The sequence below is a fragment of the Rutidosis leptorrhynchoides genome, chromosome 8 (genome assembly GCF_046630445.1).
Source record: "Rutidosis leptorrhynchoides isolate AG116_Rl617_1_P2 chromosome 8, CSIRO_AGI_Rlap_v1, whole genome shotgun sequence".
NCBI classification, from domain to species: domain Eukaryota; kingdom Viridiplantae; phylum Streptophyta; class Magnoliopsida; order Asterales; family Asteraceae; genus Rutidosis; species Rutidosis leptorrhynchoides.
Window position 1 is genome coordinate 106,466,838 of NC_092340.1, and position 18,957 is coordinate 106,485,794.

The window sequence follows — 18,957 nt, forward strand, 5'->3', positions numbered from 1 at the left end:
TTCCAGAGTATCTCGCCACGACTATATCACAACTCTGATTTTAAACCTTATTCATTCGCTCGTTTCTACCGACAATCATCCTGGAGTAATAAGTCAATGAGCTTCTCGTCCGAGTTGTAGCCTTGGAACATATGGGGTAAAACGTACCAGCTTCAGCAACAACACCAGCAACATCAGTACCATCAACAATCCATGCCTCAACATCTCATTCTGTACCTCGTGTATAATCATCATTCTACGTATCGTTCTACATCAATTATCTTCGTTCTTCATGGCAATTATGTAATCTCTAATGTTTTAGAGATTATGTATTCTAGTTCTAACGGAAAATCAAATGAGATTAATATTATATTAACTCATTAAATCCATGATTACATCTGAAGAAAATATATATGTAAGTATATTTTCATAAAGATTGTAAATAAAAATTCTATCGTACAAACTGTTAATGGTGAAAATATTTTAACGGGTAGGTAATACCCGAGGAATATTTAGATTTTACATTAATAAGTTACACTGTACATTCTTCGAATCTGATTCAACAGTCAATTACTATCCTACTTACATCCACAGATATACTAATCTGTTCACCACAGAATAACCATTTTCATTCAGATTTCATATTTGAATTTTAATCTATCAGAATCCAACAAGTGACATAGTGAAGAAAACATTTGACAAAATAAAATTTGTTAGAAACAAACAAATTAAATATGAGAAATTTTGTTAAGAATCCACGCTAACAATTAACAACTAAATTGGTGTTAATCTTGGTGTTAATCTTCAATTAACAACTAAATTGGTTCCATCTATGAATCATACAATCAAAAGCCCCAAATTTGAATGATGAACACAAAAATGAAATTTGGAGTTAGAGCTTACCACTAGTATCACCGCGTAGCTAAGAACGAGGAGAACAAACTTGTCTACTACGCTAAAGATCAAAACCCGCTTCTTCCTTTTCAAAAATCCCTTTGAATCAAATGGGTGTTTGAGTTCTTGAGAGAAATATGAAAAGAAAAAGAAAAAGAAATGAACAAATGAAATGGGTGGAGGAGGTTAAGTCCTTAAATCTGGCTCAAACGTGAAAAGACCGAAATGCCCTTTTAAAAACTCTAAAATAACAAAAGGGGTCAGCCAGCGACGTATGGCGCGGCGCGCCATGACCCCGCGCGGCGCGCGACTGGGCAGAATCAGAATCCAGGTCTTACAGTTGATTCCATTATAGTTAACGTATACTGTCTACATGACGATTTTAACAAAAAAAAAATGTGGTCGAGTCTTGAAAAATTTGTAGATGATTATGATACGGCGTGGATTTTGTGCGGAGATTTCAACGAAGTTAGAGATCAATCCGAACGACAAACCTGTGAATTTATAGAAAGAAGGGCTAAGTGGTTTAACTACTTTATAAATAAAACGAGTTTGATTGACGTTCCGATAGGTGGTAAACGGTTCACTAGAATTTGCGATAATGGGATAAAATTTAGCAAAAGTGATAGGTTTTTGGTTTCAGAAGATTTCAACAATATTTGAGGTGAGCTTTCGGTGTTAGCATTAGAGAGGAAAATATCCAACCATTGCCCTATAATTCTTCGAGATAGATGCATCGATTTTGGGTCAAAACCTACAAAATTTTTTGATGAATGGCTCGATTTGGAGGGGTCCACATAAATTATAAAAGAAACCTGGAACCAATCTAATATTTAAAGGAATACTGGTAGGCGTGAAGATTGTAACCTACGAAACAAAATGAAGAATGTCAAGTTTGCCTTAATGGAATGGAGTCAAAAAACCTTTGGTAAGCAAGATGGTGAAATCGAGAAGTTGAAAAAGGCAGCGTGTGAATGGGAATCCGAGGCTGAAATCAGAATGTTATCAGAAGCTGAAAGAAAAGTGTGGATTGATACAAGACGGGAATGGATCAAAAAAGAAAAAATTAAAACACGTACGGCGAAACAAAAATCGAGAATTAAATGGGTAACCGACGGCGATGAAAACACAAAATACTTTCACTCCACAATCCGATGAAGGTACTCAAAAAGAAATATTCGGGGGCTTACAATAAATGGAGTATGGAACGAGAACCCTATTGATATCAAGGAAGAGGTGTATAATCATTTCAAAGAAAGGTTTAAAAAGAGAAATACAATGAGCAGCCTGAAATTAGCGAATGGTGGAAATCACTCACCATCAAGGAAACTCACTGATTTGCAAGCTGGCAGTCTGGAAGAAAATTTTTTGGAAAGTGAGATCCTTGAGGCAATTAATGAATGTTGTAACACAAAAGCGACGGGGCCTGACGGGTTCAAATTTAAATTTTTTAAAATGCATTGGTCGTTGATTAAGGATGATCTTATAAGATCACTTAATTGGTTTGGGGAGAATGGCGAGATTTCAAATAGTTGCAATACCTCCTTTATCACCTTAGTTCCAAAGAAAGTGGATCCAATAAGCTTAAATGACTTCCGTCCTATAAGTCTAATTGGAAATTATTATAAGATTCTTGCCAAAGTGTTATCCATTCGAATTCAAAAGGTGATCCCGAGCCTCATCGGTCAAGAACAAAGTGCATTTTTGAAAGGAAGATACATCCTAGACGGGGCACTTATTGCAAACGAAACCATTGAATTCCTAAATAAACATAAAAAGAAAAGCCTCATTTTTAAAGTCGATTTTGAAAAGGCTTTTGATAGCATTAGTTGAGATTTTCTTTTGGAGACAATGAAGAGAATGGGATTTGGAGATCGGCGGAGAAAATTGATCCTCGCTTTTCTTAAATCGGCATCCGTCTCCGTTCTCGTAAATGGTTCTCCAACACCTGAGTTTTAACTTGAGATATGCGAAAGACAAGGTGAGCCATTAGCACCTTTTCTCTTTATAATTGCGGCTGAAGGGTTGAACATGCTTACTAAAAAAGCAATTGGTGTAGGCTTATTTAAAGGTGTCGAAATTGGTACGGAAAAAGTGTTGGTCTCTCACCTTCAATATGCGGATGATACGATTTTCTTCGGAGAATGGAATAGACAAAATTTTTGCAACCTTATGAAATTGTTAGGTTGCTTCGAAAGGGCATCCGACCTTAAAGTTAATTTGTGACGACCCGAAAATTTCCGACCAAATTTAAACTTAATCTTGATATGATTTCGACACGATAAGCAAAGTTTGTAAAGTTGAGTCTCAAAATTTTTGAACTGTTTACATGGAAACATTCAACCTTTGACTATTCCTGATGATTCACAAACAATTATGTGTAAATAAATATATAAATATATATGAATTCTATATATATATATATATATATATATATATATATATATATATATATATATATATATATATATATTAAATATTAAAGATTCAATAAATTATATAATTGGTAGATATGATATAATAGATGGAAATATATTAAACTTAATTACAAGTTTAAATATAATTGTTATATTAATATTATTATCCTTACTAGTATTATTATTAAGCAGTATTATTATTAATATTATTAATAAGATTGTTATTATTAGTATATATATTGTAATGTATAAATATTAAATATTAAATATATGTTATATAACTATTAAATATTACATAATTAATAAATTATAATATTAAATGTAATTACAAGTTAAAATATAATTATTATATTAATAATGTTATTATTACTTTCATCAAAAATAAATATTAATATTAATATTAAAATCTATTATGAATATTATTATTTTAATATTATATATAGATATAAAATTTAATACATGTAATTTTTTATATTAATTTTATTATTATTATTATTATTATTATTATTATTATTATTATTATTATTATTAGAAAATAATACAATTTATTATTATTATCATTATTATAATTTTATGATTTTTAGTATCATTATTATTTATTATTATAATTATAATTATTATTATTATTATTATTAATATATTTATTAATTATTAATATTAATTTAATTATATAAATCATAAAAAAATCAAGAACTGGTACGAATTCTGTTTCCTATCATGATCTTACTGTGTTGATTTTTGTTTTCTGTCCCTAAATTGATTACAAAACGATTTCAATCACAATTATACAATGAATTCTATTAACAATCACAATCAATCTTTATTTTATTTTCTCTGTATTTGTTTTCCTGTCTGCTTAATTGATGAGGGTTGAAATCAATTGCCAATACAACCAAAAAGTGATCAAATCATCTGTACTAGCATCAATTATTCGGTTACTAGTATATTTGATGTTATCTTCAATTGCAAATCAAAATTTTAAAACAGAAAATAATGAAAACTGGAAAACGACCTCTGTTCTTGGTTCATTTGATTAAAAAGCTCGAATTCGAATAACATTTCAAAATCCATTAATACATTCCTGTTAGGAATGATCAAATTAAGCTATCTATAAGTTTTCAATATTCAATTCTTCCTATTGATTTCGAATTTTGAAGTCAAAGTTTAAAACTTAAAAGTCAACCTTTTTGTTCATCATGAAATTAGAGTTTGTTTTGAAGTTTCTGGATCAACTGATGATTCATAAAGTTTCTATGATTGATTTAAAACACAATTCATGTTATAATTATAATCTAAAACTATCTAAAATTTAAGATTCGATTTAGAGTTTATAGTGTTCTTGACTGTGATGAACAACAGCTCCAATTCGAATAAAATTTCAAAATCTATAATTGCAGAGTTGTTAGGAATCATCCACTTAAACTATCTGCAAAGTTTCAAACTCTAATTCTTTCTATCGAGTTCTAATTTTCGAGTCAAAGATTAAAATCAAAAAGTCAAACGGATTGTTCATCGTAAAATTCGAATTCGTTTGGATGTTTCAAGTTCAATTTAGGATTCAGAAAGCTAGGAATGAATTAGAACCTATCTCATGTAGGAATCGTGAGCTAAAACAGTCTTTAATTCAAAATCAAGTTTGAAGTTTTTATGTTCATCGTGTTTACTGCTACTGCTATTTTTTTTTTCTTTTATGTTTTGATTAATCCCAATCACCATCTATAAACATTTATGTAACGTTTGAAAATCCTAAAACCATTCATTTAAATAGCTGGTAAAGTGGCATTTGGTTTTTGGTCGATTTGAATTAGTGAAGAAGAAGAAGAAACAATAAAATGGGTTATATATATTCGAAGGGGATATAAATCAGGAAAAACGAAATGGTTCAGCTGGTTTGGGTGTTTGTTGGGTAAACGAGAGGTCGTGGATTCAAGCCCGGGCAGTGCTATTTTTTTTAAGAGCCTCTTTCTTTGAGGTAGTTATTTATTTATTTATTTATTTATTTATTATTATTATTATTATTATTATTATTATTATTATTATTATTATTATTATTATTATTATGATTATTATTATTAATTATTGTTATTATTATTAGTATTATAATTATTATTACTAATATAAGTATTAACTATCATTTATTATTATTATTATTATGATTAAGATTATTGTTGTTGTTAATGTATTATCATTAAGTACTATTATTATTGTTATTAACAATATTATTAATTTTAACAGATTATTATTAATAAAAGTATTATTATTAATATTATCATTATTATTAGTATGAATATCATTATTATTATTACTAGTATTATGAATATTATTAGTATTATAATCATCATTATAAGTATCATAATCATTATTTATATTATTATCATTATAAGAATTATTTTTTATATTATAATGAGTATTATTATTATGTAATTACTAAAATCGTTTTCATAACTATCATTCACAGTAAAATTAATATTTTTACGGTTATTATTATTAATATCATTATTATCATCACTAATAGAATTATTAACATTATTATCTTTATTAGTAATATTAAGTATTATAATTATTATCATTTTTACCATTATTAATATTATTTTAGTATTATTATAATAATTATTTATAACAAATAAATGATATATATATATATATATATATATATATATATATATATATATATATATATATATATATATATATATATATATATATATATATATATATATATATATATAATAGATATAACATAATAAAATTAATATTTTTATATACAAAATGAATATATGAAACATATATATATTGTTAATATAAAAATGATATGACTAATATATATATATATATATATATATATATATATATATATATATATATGTATATGTATATGTATATATATGTATATGTATATGTATATATATATACATATATATGTCCGATTACAATTATGTGTGTTAATATATATACAAATGATATAGGTTCGTGAATCCAAGGCCAACCCTGCAATTGTTCATTTCAGTCGTATGAATATTTTTACTACAAAATATCGTATTGTGAGTTTCATTTGCTCCATTTTTAAATGCTTTTGCAATATATATTTTTGAGACTGAGAATACATGCACTGTTTTAAAAATGTTTGACGAGATAGACACAAGTACTCAAAAAATTACATTCTATGGTTGGATTATCGAAATAGAATATCGCCCCTTCTAGCTTGGTAGCCTAAGAATTAGGGAACAGTACCCCTAATTGATGCGAATCCTAAAGATAGATCTATGGGCCTAACAAACCCCATTCTAAAATTTGAAATGCTTTAGTAATTCGAGTTATTATCATATCCGATGAGAGTCCCAGAATTATGGGGATATTCTATATGCATCATTGTTAGTCGGTTACCAGGTGTTTACCATATGAATGATTTTTATTTCTATGCAGTTTGCGAAATGCCTGATATGAGATGTATTTATGGAAGAAGAAAAAATGAAATCTTGTGGTCTATCAAAATTATGGAAATGAATGATTATGATAAACTAATGAACTCACCAACCTTTTAGTTGACACTTGAAAGCATGTTTATTCTCAGGTATTAAAGAAATCTTCCACTGTGCGTTTGCTCATTTTAAAGATATTACTTGGAGTCATTCATGGCATATTTCAAAAGACGTTGCATTCAAGTCGATGAGTTCAATAAAGTTTATTATTAAGTAAATAACAGATTAAGTCAGTTATAGTTTGGATATACTATGAAATGGCATGCATGCCTGTCAACTTTCGTTGTAATGAAAGTTTGTCTTTTAAAAATGAATGCAATGTTTGTAAAATGTATCATATAGAGGTCAAATACCTCGCAATGTAACCATATGTTATTGTATTCGTCCGTATGGATTAGGACGGGTCGTTTCATGTGGTATCAGAGCGGTGGTCTTAGCGAACCAGGTCTTGCATTAGTGTGTCTAACTGATAGTTGTTAGGATGCATTAGTAACTAACTGATAGTTGTTAGGATGCATTAGTAAGTCTGGATTTCGACCGTGTCTGCATATCAAAAGTTTTGCTTATCATTTTTTTAGAAATTATCTGCTTATCATCTCAAGTCTAGATGCATCTTACTGCATTCATTGCATAGATAGTGTATAGATAAATTCATATCTTTACATATCTATTGCAGTAAACTCTATCTGACATCTTTTGAAAATCTCTCCGTAACTTATGGGATCTTGGTATTATATATACATATGTAAACTATGTATTGAAGAATACAAAACTAAATCCTATAATCTATTTTATATCAAAATTCATTTCCCTGACGATACAAGATGGATGCCGCAATCCGTTCAAGTTCTTCAGATTTTGATATGGAGTTCCACTCGAGCTCCGAAAGCAGTGTAACCGAATTGGATCAACCAATTAGCCATCACCTATTCTGGATGAATTGGGGATGAGTTCATAGCCTACTTAATTATTGGAGAAAAGAAAAAGGCGATCCTTTCCAGCCACCCCATTTCCCTCTTGGCGAAGAACCTGAAGCACTTACCGGTGAACCTGTCCGAAACACCATTTTCTCTCTCATTTCCAGAGTATCTCGTCACGATTACATACTATCTTAAATCCTAGATCTTATTCATCTGCTCCTCCGAACCACCAATCATCCCGGTGTAATAGAAGAAGTCAACGAGCTTCGCGTTCGAGTGGTGGCTTTGGAGAATACGATGCACAACTTGCAGGTATCGTAAGCACCACCAGCATCAGCAGTACCACCGACAACAACACCAACAGTACCATTACCAGCACCAACAACAAATGCATCGCGAACCTCAATTTCACAATCTGTCCCACGAGCATCAACATCATACGCCCTGTAGATACCAAGGAATACCAAAAACAACAAACGATGAAGTATTGATTCATAACTTCATCGAAGAAATATTCTGCAGAGAATATTTGGTTTCTAAAAGTTTTAGAAATTATATATTTTGGTTCAAATTGTAAATCAGATAAATGGGCGGATAGGAATAATGAAGTAAAACCCTGACAGGAATGGTGCGCAATTTACAAGCTAGACTTGTTATACACGCAGCATCAACAGTATCGTTAGCATCAACAGTACCGTCAGCATCACCAACACTAGCAGTACCGTCAGCAGCACCTGCAGCATCATAATCACCGCCAGTTCCATAATTACCGCGGACATCATCACGAATCAACAACGAGTATATCATATCAACGAGTTATGAAGTATTAACTCATTCCCTCTGAAGAATTTATATGTATATCTTATATATATAAATTTTGAAACCATAATAAATCTTTTCGTACTAAGCTATTACGTATGAATCTTAACTGGTAGGTACTACTCGGTTAGTTCATATTACTGATATGCTATGATATACATCCTTCGTTAACGACTTAACCATCGTTAACTACAATCTTTGTTTCAACTCAAAAGATTTCATTTCATAATAAATCAAGTGTATTATTCAAATACGTGTTTGATGTTACACTTTCATTATCAGTGTACTCGAAACTCCCAGAAAACATCATTCGTGCCTAGATAAGTTCACAAGAATTCCACGAACAACAACATCATTCACCGAAGAAATATCAATAAAAATGAATAATGAAGTATTGATTCATAATTTCATTCACGTCGAAGAAATACTCTGCAAAATTATGTAATCTCTAAAGTTTAGGGATTATTCATTTCTTGTTCCAGTCGAAAATCAAATGAGTTTAATTTAATATTAACTCATTAAATCTGTATTACATCTGAAGAAAATATACATATGTTTTCATAAAGACTGTAATAAAAATTATCTTGTACAAAATGTTACTTGTGAAATTTTTAACGGGTAGGTAATACCCGAGAAATATATAAATTCACGATTAATATGTTACACTATACATTCTTCAATTTTGATTCAAAAATCATCAACTATACTCACTACATACACAGCGATATACATTCTTTCATAAAAATCCGGACAACCATAAAACCAATTACATATTCTGATGTTGACAGATCATAATCCAAGTCAAGATTTAATAGAAGACAGCACTCTTAGATCCTTACATCTTTCAAAATCATACTTTGAATTCATACTTCACTAGAACATCACTTTTATTCATAAAATCCAGATAAATATTTGTATCATTCAAGATTCACGACGATTTCATCATATATATATTAACAAAGACAATCTGCGTTTAAACCCTTCAAAATTCTTGAAGACATCTCAATCAATGAACAATCGAGAGGATGAACCAACCTCATGTTATCAACGAAAAGGGAGATTTACACGTATAGCGATGCACCTGAAAAACTCTCGAAACCAAAATCATAGCTTAACACATATCCATGTCAGATCCTTTGGCATTTATTACAAAAAAAAAAATAAAAATAAAAAAAATAACTTTGCAATCCCTATTCAAAGTATCCAGTTTTGTCACAGCTTCAGCAAGTCAACTTCGACTTTTCAGTTGGACTAGCCTTATTATAACCTTGATATATACGTTGTCTTTTCGCCATCGTTACCGGGGAACCTTTTATATTCCACCACATTATCAGCAGATGTACCAGCAACTTCGTTACTCTTTGGCGTAAGCCTCTCCGAAAAATCACTATATGTACTCATTGAAACCCCATCATCTACTCATCTGCATCTTGTAACGATAATTGTCATACCAATTACCGAGAATCAGCAATCAGTATTTCGAATCTCGCAGCGTTTCTACATCAACAGTTATATGTATACATATAACATTTATCTCCTAGAATTATGATCTTCAATTCTGAAAAGCACCCAGTCTACGAATCAATACCCTGAATTTTGAAAATTGCTGATGAAACAGCAAAAAAAAAAAAAAAAAAAAAAAAAAAAAAAAATTTGTAAACGACCTTAACAGCTAAAAGTTTAATGATAAAGAATAGTGTGTTAGCAAAGCTCAGAAAAAGAGAAAGTTTGGTAATGGAAAACGAATTGAGCAAACTATGAAGGAGGCTGTGGACAAATCACAAAGACTAAATCTTCCTTCAAAGAATCCAAATGATTCAGTATCTGCTGAAGTCTTTAGCGAATACCTTGCTCCTTACTCTAAACCCCTGCGGACAAATTTCTTCATCATCCTCTGATCTTAGATATTCTAAGATATCATCATATCTTTCATTATAAATATCTTCGATAATTCTGAAGATATCTTCATAACTATTATTATACGAAATTATTTATTTCTTCGCGCTATCTGTGTTACATCTTAAAGAAAACTGTTTTAGTTTCTAAACATCTGAAATCTCCGAGTTTAAAGTATGAATGTTTTTGAAGTAATGTTGGGAACTGAAGCATGAGTTAGTATAATATAATGACACTTGATCAACGTGATTATATTACAGTAAGTCATGCTGAGTTTCTAATGGAACGTGATGATTCAAAAACCATAACGTCATCATGTGCCATGTTACATAACTCTTTCATTCTATTTAACCTATAAAAATATCAAGAAAATATTTTTCTTGATGATTCGGTCTTTTCCATGACTTCTGGTAATTTGACAAATCAGATCGAGCTGTCACAATTTCTTTCTTAGAACGTTAGCTACGTTCATTTCGAATTTCATACCTACGAATTCTGGACCATTACTTGCTGTGTTTAATGGCAAGAAGAGAAAACAAAAGCATGAAGCTTCGAAGTAGAAATGAGAGTATAAATCGCAGCAAATAGGAGAGAGCATTAACTGTGGATGTCAATGATTATAGAAAGATAAACGCAGGGACTCTAAAATACAAGGGAAAATATAAACCTCAATAACAACCCAGAAATTACAAACCGTGTATATCGATGCGCATAGCAATATAAAGACACGGGAGAACTAAAAACACTATAAAACCAAGAGTATAGTTGTAACGACCCTGGATTTTCCAACGTATATTTATTAATATTTATTATTAATACTTGTGTTTTAATAAATGTATTTTTATACATTTACTTGTTATCGTAATTGACTTTACATGTCCCGACTCGTCTTTGTGACACACGTGCTTTACACGAATAATATTTCGAGTATTATTTACGTTCATGATTAATTATTATTAATCATTTTTAATTAACTAATGTAACTAGTTAATTACTTGGGCTTTGTTTATTTATTTGATACATACTTACACATGGACGTTTGTTAATGGTTATGGACTTGGAAGCCCACCCTACTTCTCTTAATGGACTAGTTGTGAGCCCAACATGTTACTAGTAACTTATTAAGTTTAAACTTGGATTAATTAAGTTAATTTGGAGACAAATACATCAAGCATGCTAGTAACTCTTTCCCATGCATTTAACTTTAATCTATTCTAAACTTTCACCATTTTCCCACACTTGAAAGTAGCATTTGACCTTTCCCCTTGAGCCACCAAAAGTGACGGTTTGGGTAGCATGGAAGGAGAGCTCCATTTTTCAAATTTTTGTTACTTATTTGCAAGTATCATTTAATTTTTTTTCACACACACTTACTTACACTTTCATTTCTCCAAGCTTTTCTCTCTAGTTTGTAAGTAAACAAACTTTATTTTCTTCTTATTTTTCTCTTAAAAACCGAAACATAAACATCATCATTCTTCTTGTTTAGTTACTTGTTATTGTTTGTTGTTATTAAAGATCAAGTTTTCTAACTTGTATCTTCATGTAATCTTGGTTACTTCCATCTTTTGTTTGATGAAGAACCAAGAACAAGAATCTAAACTTGTTAGTTTACGGTTCTACACTTAAATGTTTTCAAGATCTAAAGTTCATAAGCTTGATGATCTTCTTTGTGTTCATGTTCTGTAGACTTGAAGTTCATTTTCGTAAGATCCAAACTTTGATTTGAATCTTCTCAAGTATGAAACAAACATGAGCTTAATACTTGTAACTTTAGTTTATTTCTTCATTATATTTATTTAAAGTTATGATGTTGTTAATTTGGTCAAGTATTACTAGTTAAACTTGATCTCATATTTCTTGAAACTAAAGTTAATTTTATAAGTTCAATAACATGGAAGTATAACTTTCTAGTTATAACTTCATATAATTATGTTGGATCTAAGTTTATATAACTTATAGTCTTTTAATTTTGTTGTAAATAAGAGCTTATAAGCTTACATACATTTTACAAGATGAAAATCTAAGTTTCATAACTTATGGTTTCATTAAAGTGAAGATCCAAGTTCTATAACTTAGGATCTAACTTAAGAACACTAGATCTAGACTTTCTAGTCTAGGATCTTTAAGATCTAGCTAAGATCTAAGTTCTACAACTTAAGATCTTGTTTATTTAGTTTACATTCAAGTTTGTAGCTTAATATTACTATTAGAACTCATGTATGTGTCGGATCTAAGATCTTGATGTAACTTTGGTTCATCAAACTACTTACAACCCTTAATTGAGTTGTGCTACATATCTTAGACTTACACTAGTGTTATGATGGTCAAAAATTGGTTAAGATGATGCAAACACATCAACGAGTTGTACACTTGAAGCTATAAGCATCAAGGGTGAGAACCGTGATGAGCATCAAGCACCAAGAACCCACCGGAACACCTTACTTACTGTTTCTTGGAACTGATCAATAACCCGGGCTATAGGAAAAGTTTATTTAGAGCTATTTCGGTTCGAGTATATGATTTTCCATTTAGACCTCGTCTTAATCCGAGTTACGGTTTAGGATTTATGGCCATCCGAAGGTCACTACACCCTTTTAACGTTGTGCTGAAATTTCTAACCTACTCGCACTTAAACCGCCGCCACTGTCAAACGAAGACGAGTTTGGTTCTGGAAATTGGTCAACCTCTAGGAGACTCATACACGGAGCCATGTCCACTGGTCTCACCTCATTTCAGTTTGTATATAGGTCTTGGTGACTGAACGAAGTCAGCCTTTATTTCAAACTCTATTCTTGAATGAAACTTACTTTACACTTTTTGTTTGATGATGAATGATGATGATACTTAAGACCTAATTTACATACTTTTAAACCTTTGGGAATGATTTACTGAATTAGTAACTTTTGACTTAGGTTGAGGACCTTTCGGACCAACTACTTGCTTACTTTCCCGTGTATCGTCTTTTACTACTTTTCACTGTGAGTTATAGCATCCCTTTTTACTTTAACTATTTTGGGAATTGAGAATACATGCGCATTTTACCTTTTACATACTAGACATGAGTACTTAAACTTTATATGTGTGTGGGTTATACAACGGCATAAACTTTCCCCTTAGCTCGGTAACGTTTAGTCATTGGTCTTTGAACCGGTGAACGCGAATCTTAGATATGGATCCATAGGGTTTGACATCCCCACTCGGGCTAGTAGCGCTAGCATTTAACGGGTGTTTAATACTTCGTAAACTTATGCACTCGCCAAGTGTACTTTTAGGGGGTGTTATTTACGTTAAGTTAGTTACTAAGTTCCCACGGTTATACATATACTTTTCATACTGTTTTGAAATACTGAATTCTCATGGCCTACCTTACATTACTGTTATACTTAAACTATAGCTCACCAACATTCGTGTTGACATTTTTAAGCATGTTTTTCTCAGGTGCTTAAGGTTTGATTGCTTCCGCTGTAGTTGCCATGCTTTGTAGACTCCCGCTGCGCTTATTAGAGATGTCTTCGCATGAAACATTTAATTTGCATTCAAACTATGTTACTTTTGAAACGATGAATTTGTAACGACCTATGGGTCACGTACTATTATTTTTGCCTTCTATTCGTAGAAGCACACTATCGTATGTTAAACTTTTAATGTTGGTTAAGATGTCACACCATTTTATGAATGCAAACTTCTGTTAAAACAGCGTATAGTGTTTGAACTTGTAATGATCCTATTGTTGATGATCCGTACACGTTAATTTTGTACGGGGCATCACATTTGGTATCAGAACATTTGTTGTAGGGAATTAGGTTGCATTAGTGAGTCTAGACCGGACCGAGTAGGATTCACTAATAGGATTAATCTAGAACTTGCTAGTTTACTTGTTTCCGCGGAACTTGCTGCATGTTGCTGCTTACTTTTACTGCTATATGTCGTATACTGCTACTTGTTTTCACTACTGCATGCTACCATCTGCTTTCGATTGCATGATACTTGTCATTATTGCCATGCTACTTACTGCTATAGATGATCTAGACTATCGTAGTTACTTTGCCTAATACGTGCTTGTTATATGACTTACTGACATGGAAAAAGTTATTTTTCCTTGTTCAGATGTCGGATATCCCGCCCGTTATAATTTTGGAGAGCGACTTAGACTCATCCGCCACCTCGCCTGCTACTGCAGCCGACACATAGATCCCGTCCTCTTTACCCTCCAGTGACTCTGGCGCTTCGTCCTCTAGATACAGTAGCCACACACCCGACCCAGTGATCATCTCAGACGAACATGAGGATCCACCAGAGATTCTAGCTCCACCTGGGGAATATGGGGACGTTCCTTTTCGGAATGAGCATGGTCATTGGGCTAGACGCCTTCCTGATGGATGTGTCATATCGATTCCACCAGGCAGATACCGACTGATGACTACTGGTCGAGCACATCCAACTTCTGATGATTCCGACGACTCATCATCCGACGATTCTAGCGACGAGGATTCCGACGAGGATCCCGACGAGGACCCTGAGGAGACGCCCGTGCAGCCGCCCTCTACCCCACCGAAGAAGCGGTATCGTTTTGATGGTACCGTTATTCCAGAAATTAACGGAGGTAGATCGTTCGTTAACGCACATGGACTGAAGGTTAGAGTTACCGCCTGTAAGCGGCTTGTGCTGTATCCTGCTGATCCATTAATACGTAAGGCTCCCCGTTACGCAGCATCTACTTCTGGTGCTGGACCGTCTGCACCACCAGCTCCACCAGCATCATCTGCACCACCGACACCACCTGCACCATCAGCACCGCCTGCTCCACCAGCCTCTCCCTCTGTCGAGGAACTGACGAGGGAGGTGGATACCCTCCGTGCTCGGGTAACTGAGCTCGAGGACCAGATGTCCCACATAATGGATATCCTTTACCCACTGTCACCATAGGTCTTTTGTATTAGATTTCTTTATGTAACCCCATTTGTAGTTTCATGCTTTACTAATGTATTGTACGAATCTTATGCGAATGTATGCAACTTTTTATTAATGAATGGAACTTAGTGTTGTTTAATCCTTGTACGGTGTTCTATTTACGTTACAATGTGATGATTTTGTGGTATCTGTATCTAGTTGCATTACTTAATTAACATGTGTTGTGTTGATTCCATGTTGGTTACCATATACTGTTTTATTATTATTATTTGAATACTGGATTTTGACTTGAGTCAAAATTTTTGTTTAGAAGATCAATGGCCAACGGAAGATCAACACCTACAGCAGCCCAGATCGAAGAAATGATAGCCGAACGAGTAGCCGCAGCTATAGCAGAAATGAACCCCTAAGCTCCACCGGCTATCTAGCACAATCATAACGGGTGCACATACAAGGAATTCCAAAGCTGTAAGCCCCACAATTTTAGCGATACAGAGGGACCAGTTGGACTGACTAGGTGGTTTAAGAAACTAGAAGCTGTGTTCCGTGTAAGCAACTGCTCAGAGATGAACAAAACTAAGTATGCCTCCTGTACACTGTCGGACAGCACGTTAACCTGGTGGAACACACTTGCTCAAGCTAAGGGTATTAATGAGTCGTATGCTACCCCGTGGGAGGAATTTAAGGGGGCCATGATTGAAGAGTATTGCCTCAGGACAGAGATACAGAAGATGGAAACTGAGTTTTGGGGACTGAAAGTGGTAGGAAACGATCTTGATAGTTATAACCGAAGGTATCTGGAATTAGCTCTGATGTGTCCTACGATGGTCACCCCCAAATTTAAGCGAATGGAAGGGTATTTCTGGGGACTCCCCAAGTCCATTCAGGGAAATGTTACCTCTTCAAAACCAGCTGATATCTCAGAAGCTATGCGCATGGCGCACACCCTAATGAACCAAATCACCAGCCAAGAACTAGAAAAGGCTAAGTCCAAATCGGGTAGTAGTGAGAAGCGTAAGTGGGACAACAACAAGGGAATGGTCTATGATCAAAACTCGGTAAAGAGACATGAAGGTTTCAAGGGAAACAACCCCAACCCGAACCCTAGCTCGAACTCTAACTACAAGGGTAGTCTGCCGCAGTGCAAGAGATGCTACAAGCATCACACTGGGTACTGCAACGTGGTCTGCGAAAAACGTAAAAGGACTGGGCATATTGGCAAAGACTGCAAGATCACCACCCTGAATGTGAAGACAAACCCTACTGGACCGAGAAAGTGCTATGAATGCGGACAGACGGGCCACTTCAGAAATGAGTGTCCCAACAAGCGAAAGGACGGCAGACCACCACGTGGCAGAGCTTTCAACGTAAACGCAAGGGATGCCCGTGAGAACCCCGACTTGGTTACATGTATATTCACTATCAACAATCAATTAGCTTCTGTTCTGTTTGATACTGGTGCCAATAGAAGTTATGTATGTAGACACTTTTGCTCTAAGATAAATTGGTCGTTAGTCCCTTTAAAGGAGAGTATGCTTGTAGAGGTAGCCAATGGAAAACTTGAGAAAGTTGACCAAATTAGCCGAGGAGCTATTATCAACATAGCTGGTGTGGATTTCGAGATTGACTTGATACCCATTAAGTTGGGAAGATTTGATGTGATTGTCGGTATGGACTGGTTGACCAAGATAAGGGCTGACATTATCTGTGGAGATAAAGCTCTTCGTATACCATACAAAGACAGTGAGCCACTGATTATTTAAGGAGAGAGATGTAGCTCGAAACTGAATCTCATTAGTTGCATGAAAGCGCAAAAGATCATGAAGAAAGGACGTCTTGCTGTTTTAGCACATGTGAAAATGTTAGAAACTGAGGTGAAGAGCGTGGACGATGTACGAATTGTGAACGAATTTTCTGATGTCTTTCCGGAAGAATTGCCTGGATTACCGAAACCAAGAGCAGTGTAGTTTTAGATCGATTTAGTGCCAGGGGCTGCACCTGTAGCTCGCGCACCTTATCGACTCGCACCTTCCGAAATGCAAGAGTTGCAGAGTCAACTACAAGAACTGCTAGACCGTGGATTTATCCAACCAAGTTCCTCGCCTTGGGGCGCACCTGTTTTATTTGAGAAGAAGAAGGATGGATCTTTATGTATGTGTATCGACTACCGTGAACTCAACAAATTGACGATCAAGAATCGGTATCCTCTTCCCCGAATTGACGATCTTTTCAACCAGTTGCAAGGATTGAGCGTTTACTCTAAGATCGATTTACGATCCGGTTATCACCAGTTGAGGGTGAAAGAGAGCGACGTGATGAAGACTGCATTCAGAACTCGTTATGGTCATTATGAGTTTCTCGAGATGCCATTCGGTTTAACCAATGCACCTGCCGTATTCATGGACCTCATGAATCGTGTCTGCAAGCCATACCTGGATAAGGTCATTATCGTCTTCATAGATGATATCCTCATCTACTCCAAAAGCGAAGAAGAACATGAACAACATCTTCGTCTAGTGTTGGAACTCTTGAGACAAGAGCAACTTTATGCAAAATTCTCCAAGTGTGAGTTTTGGTTGAAGGAAGTCCAATTTCTGGCTCATTGATGTTATGCGAGGTGTATATGAAATAGCTTATATTTTACTAGGAAAAACTATTAAATACGATACAATTTTACACAAGATATTTATTTATTTATAGAATGGATATACTTAAACTTTGCTACAACACTTATAGGCAGTGTACCTAATCGTACAGTAGTGTAGTTTTTAGTAAGTCCGGTTCGTTCCACAGGGAAAATCTTTAAACAAAGCTTAACGCTATATTAGTTTTAATTTATAAAAATACAAATATATAAATAAGTAATATTATTATTAGAAAGGGGGGGTTTTACCGTTTAATGACCGGTTTGTCGATTTTTAAAACTTTAGTCGCAGTTAAAACCTAATGTAAAATATTAAAAATAAATACAAGACTTAATTTAAAGCGTAAAGTAAATAATGATAATGAAATTGCAATAAATAAAAGTGCGATAAAATAAAATTGCGATAATTAAAAAATACAATAATTAAAAGTGCAATTAAATAACAATAAATAAAAGTGCGATAATTAGAAGTGCAATTAAATATAAAATAAAGGAAATTAAATATGAAATAAAAGAATTATGCTTATTTAAACTTCTGTAATCATGATGTTTGACGTGTTGATTTTAGTTTTATGCCCATGGGTTAATTGTCCTTTGTCCTGGATTATTTAATATGTCCGTCTGGTTTTTGTCCATAACAGTCCATCAGTCATAAATATAAAGTGCGAGTATCCTCGTCAAATTATCCTTATACCCGAAGTTAAATATTCCAACTAATTGGGGACTTAAACTGTAACAAGGTTTTAATACTTTGTTTAATAATTACACCAGGATATCGACTGAGTGTAACCCAAGGTTTTAATACTTTGTTATCAATTATGCCAAGTGTCCTTATACATAATTTCACCCTTATTTTAATAATTCTAGTGACTATTAATCCATTCCTGTGTCCAGTTAAATGAACGATTATTCGTACATATAAATACCCCGCCCATCGTGTCCGATCGAGTGTATATGGTTATTTATGGGTACGTCCAATTGTAAATCTTTATATT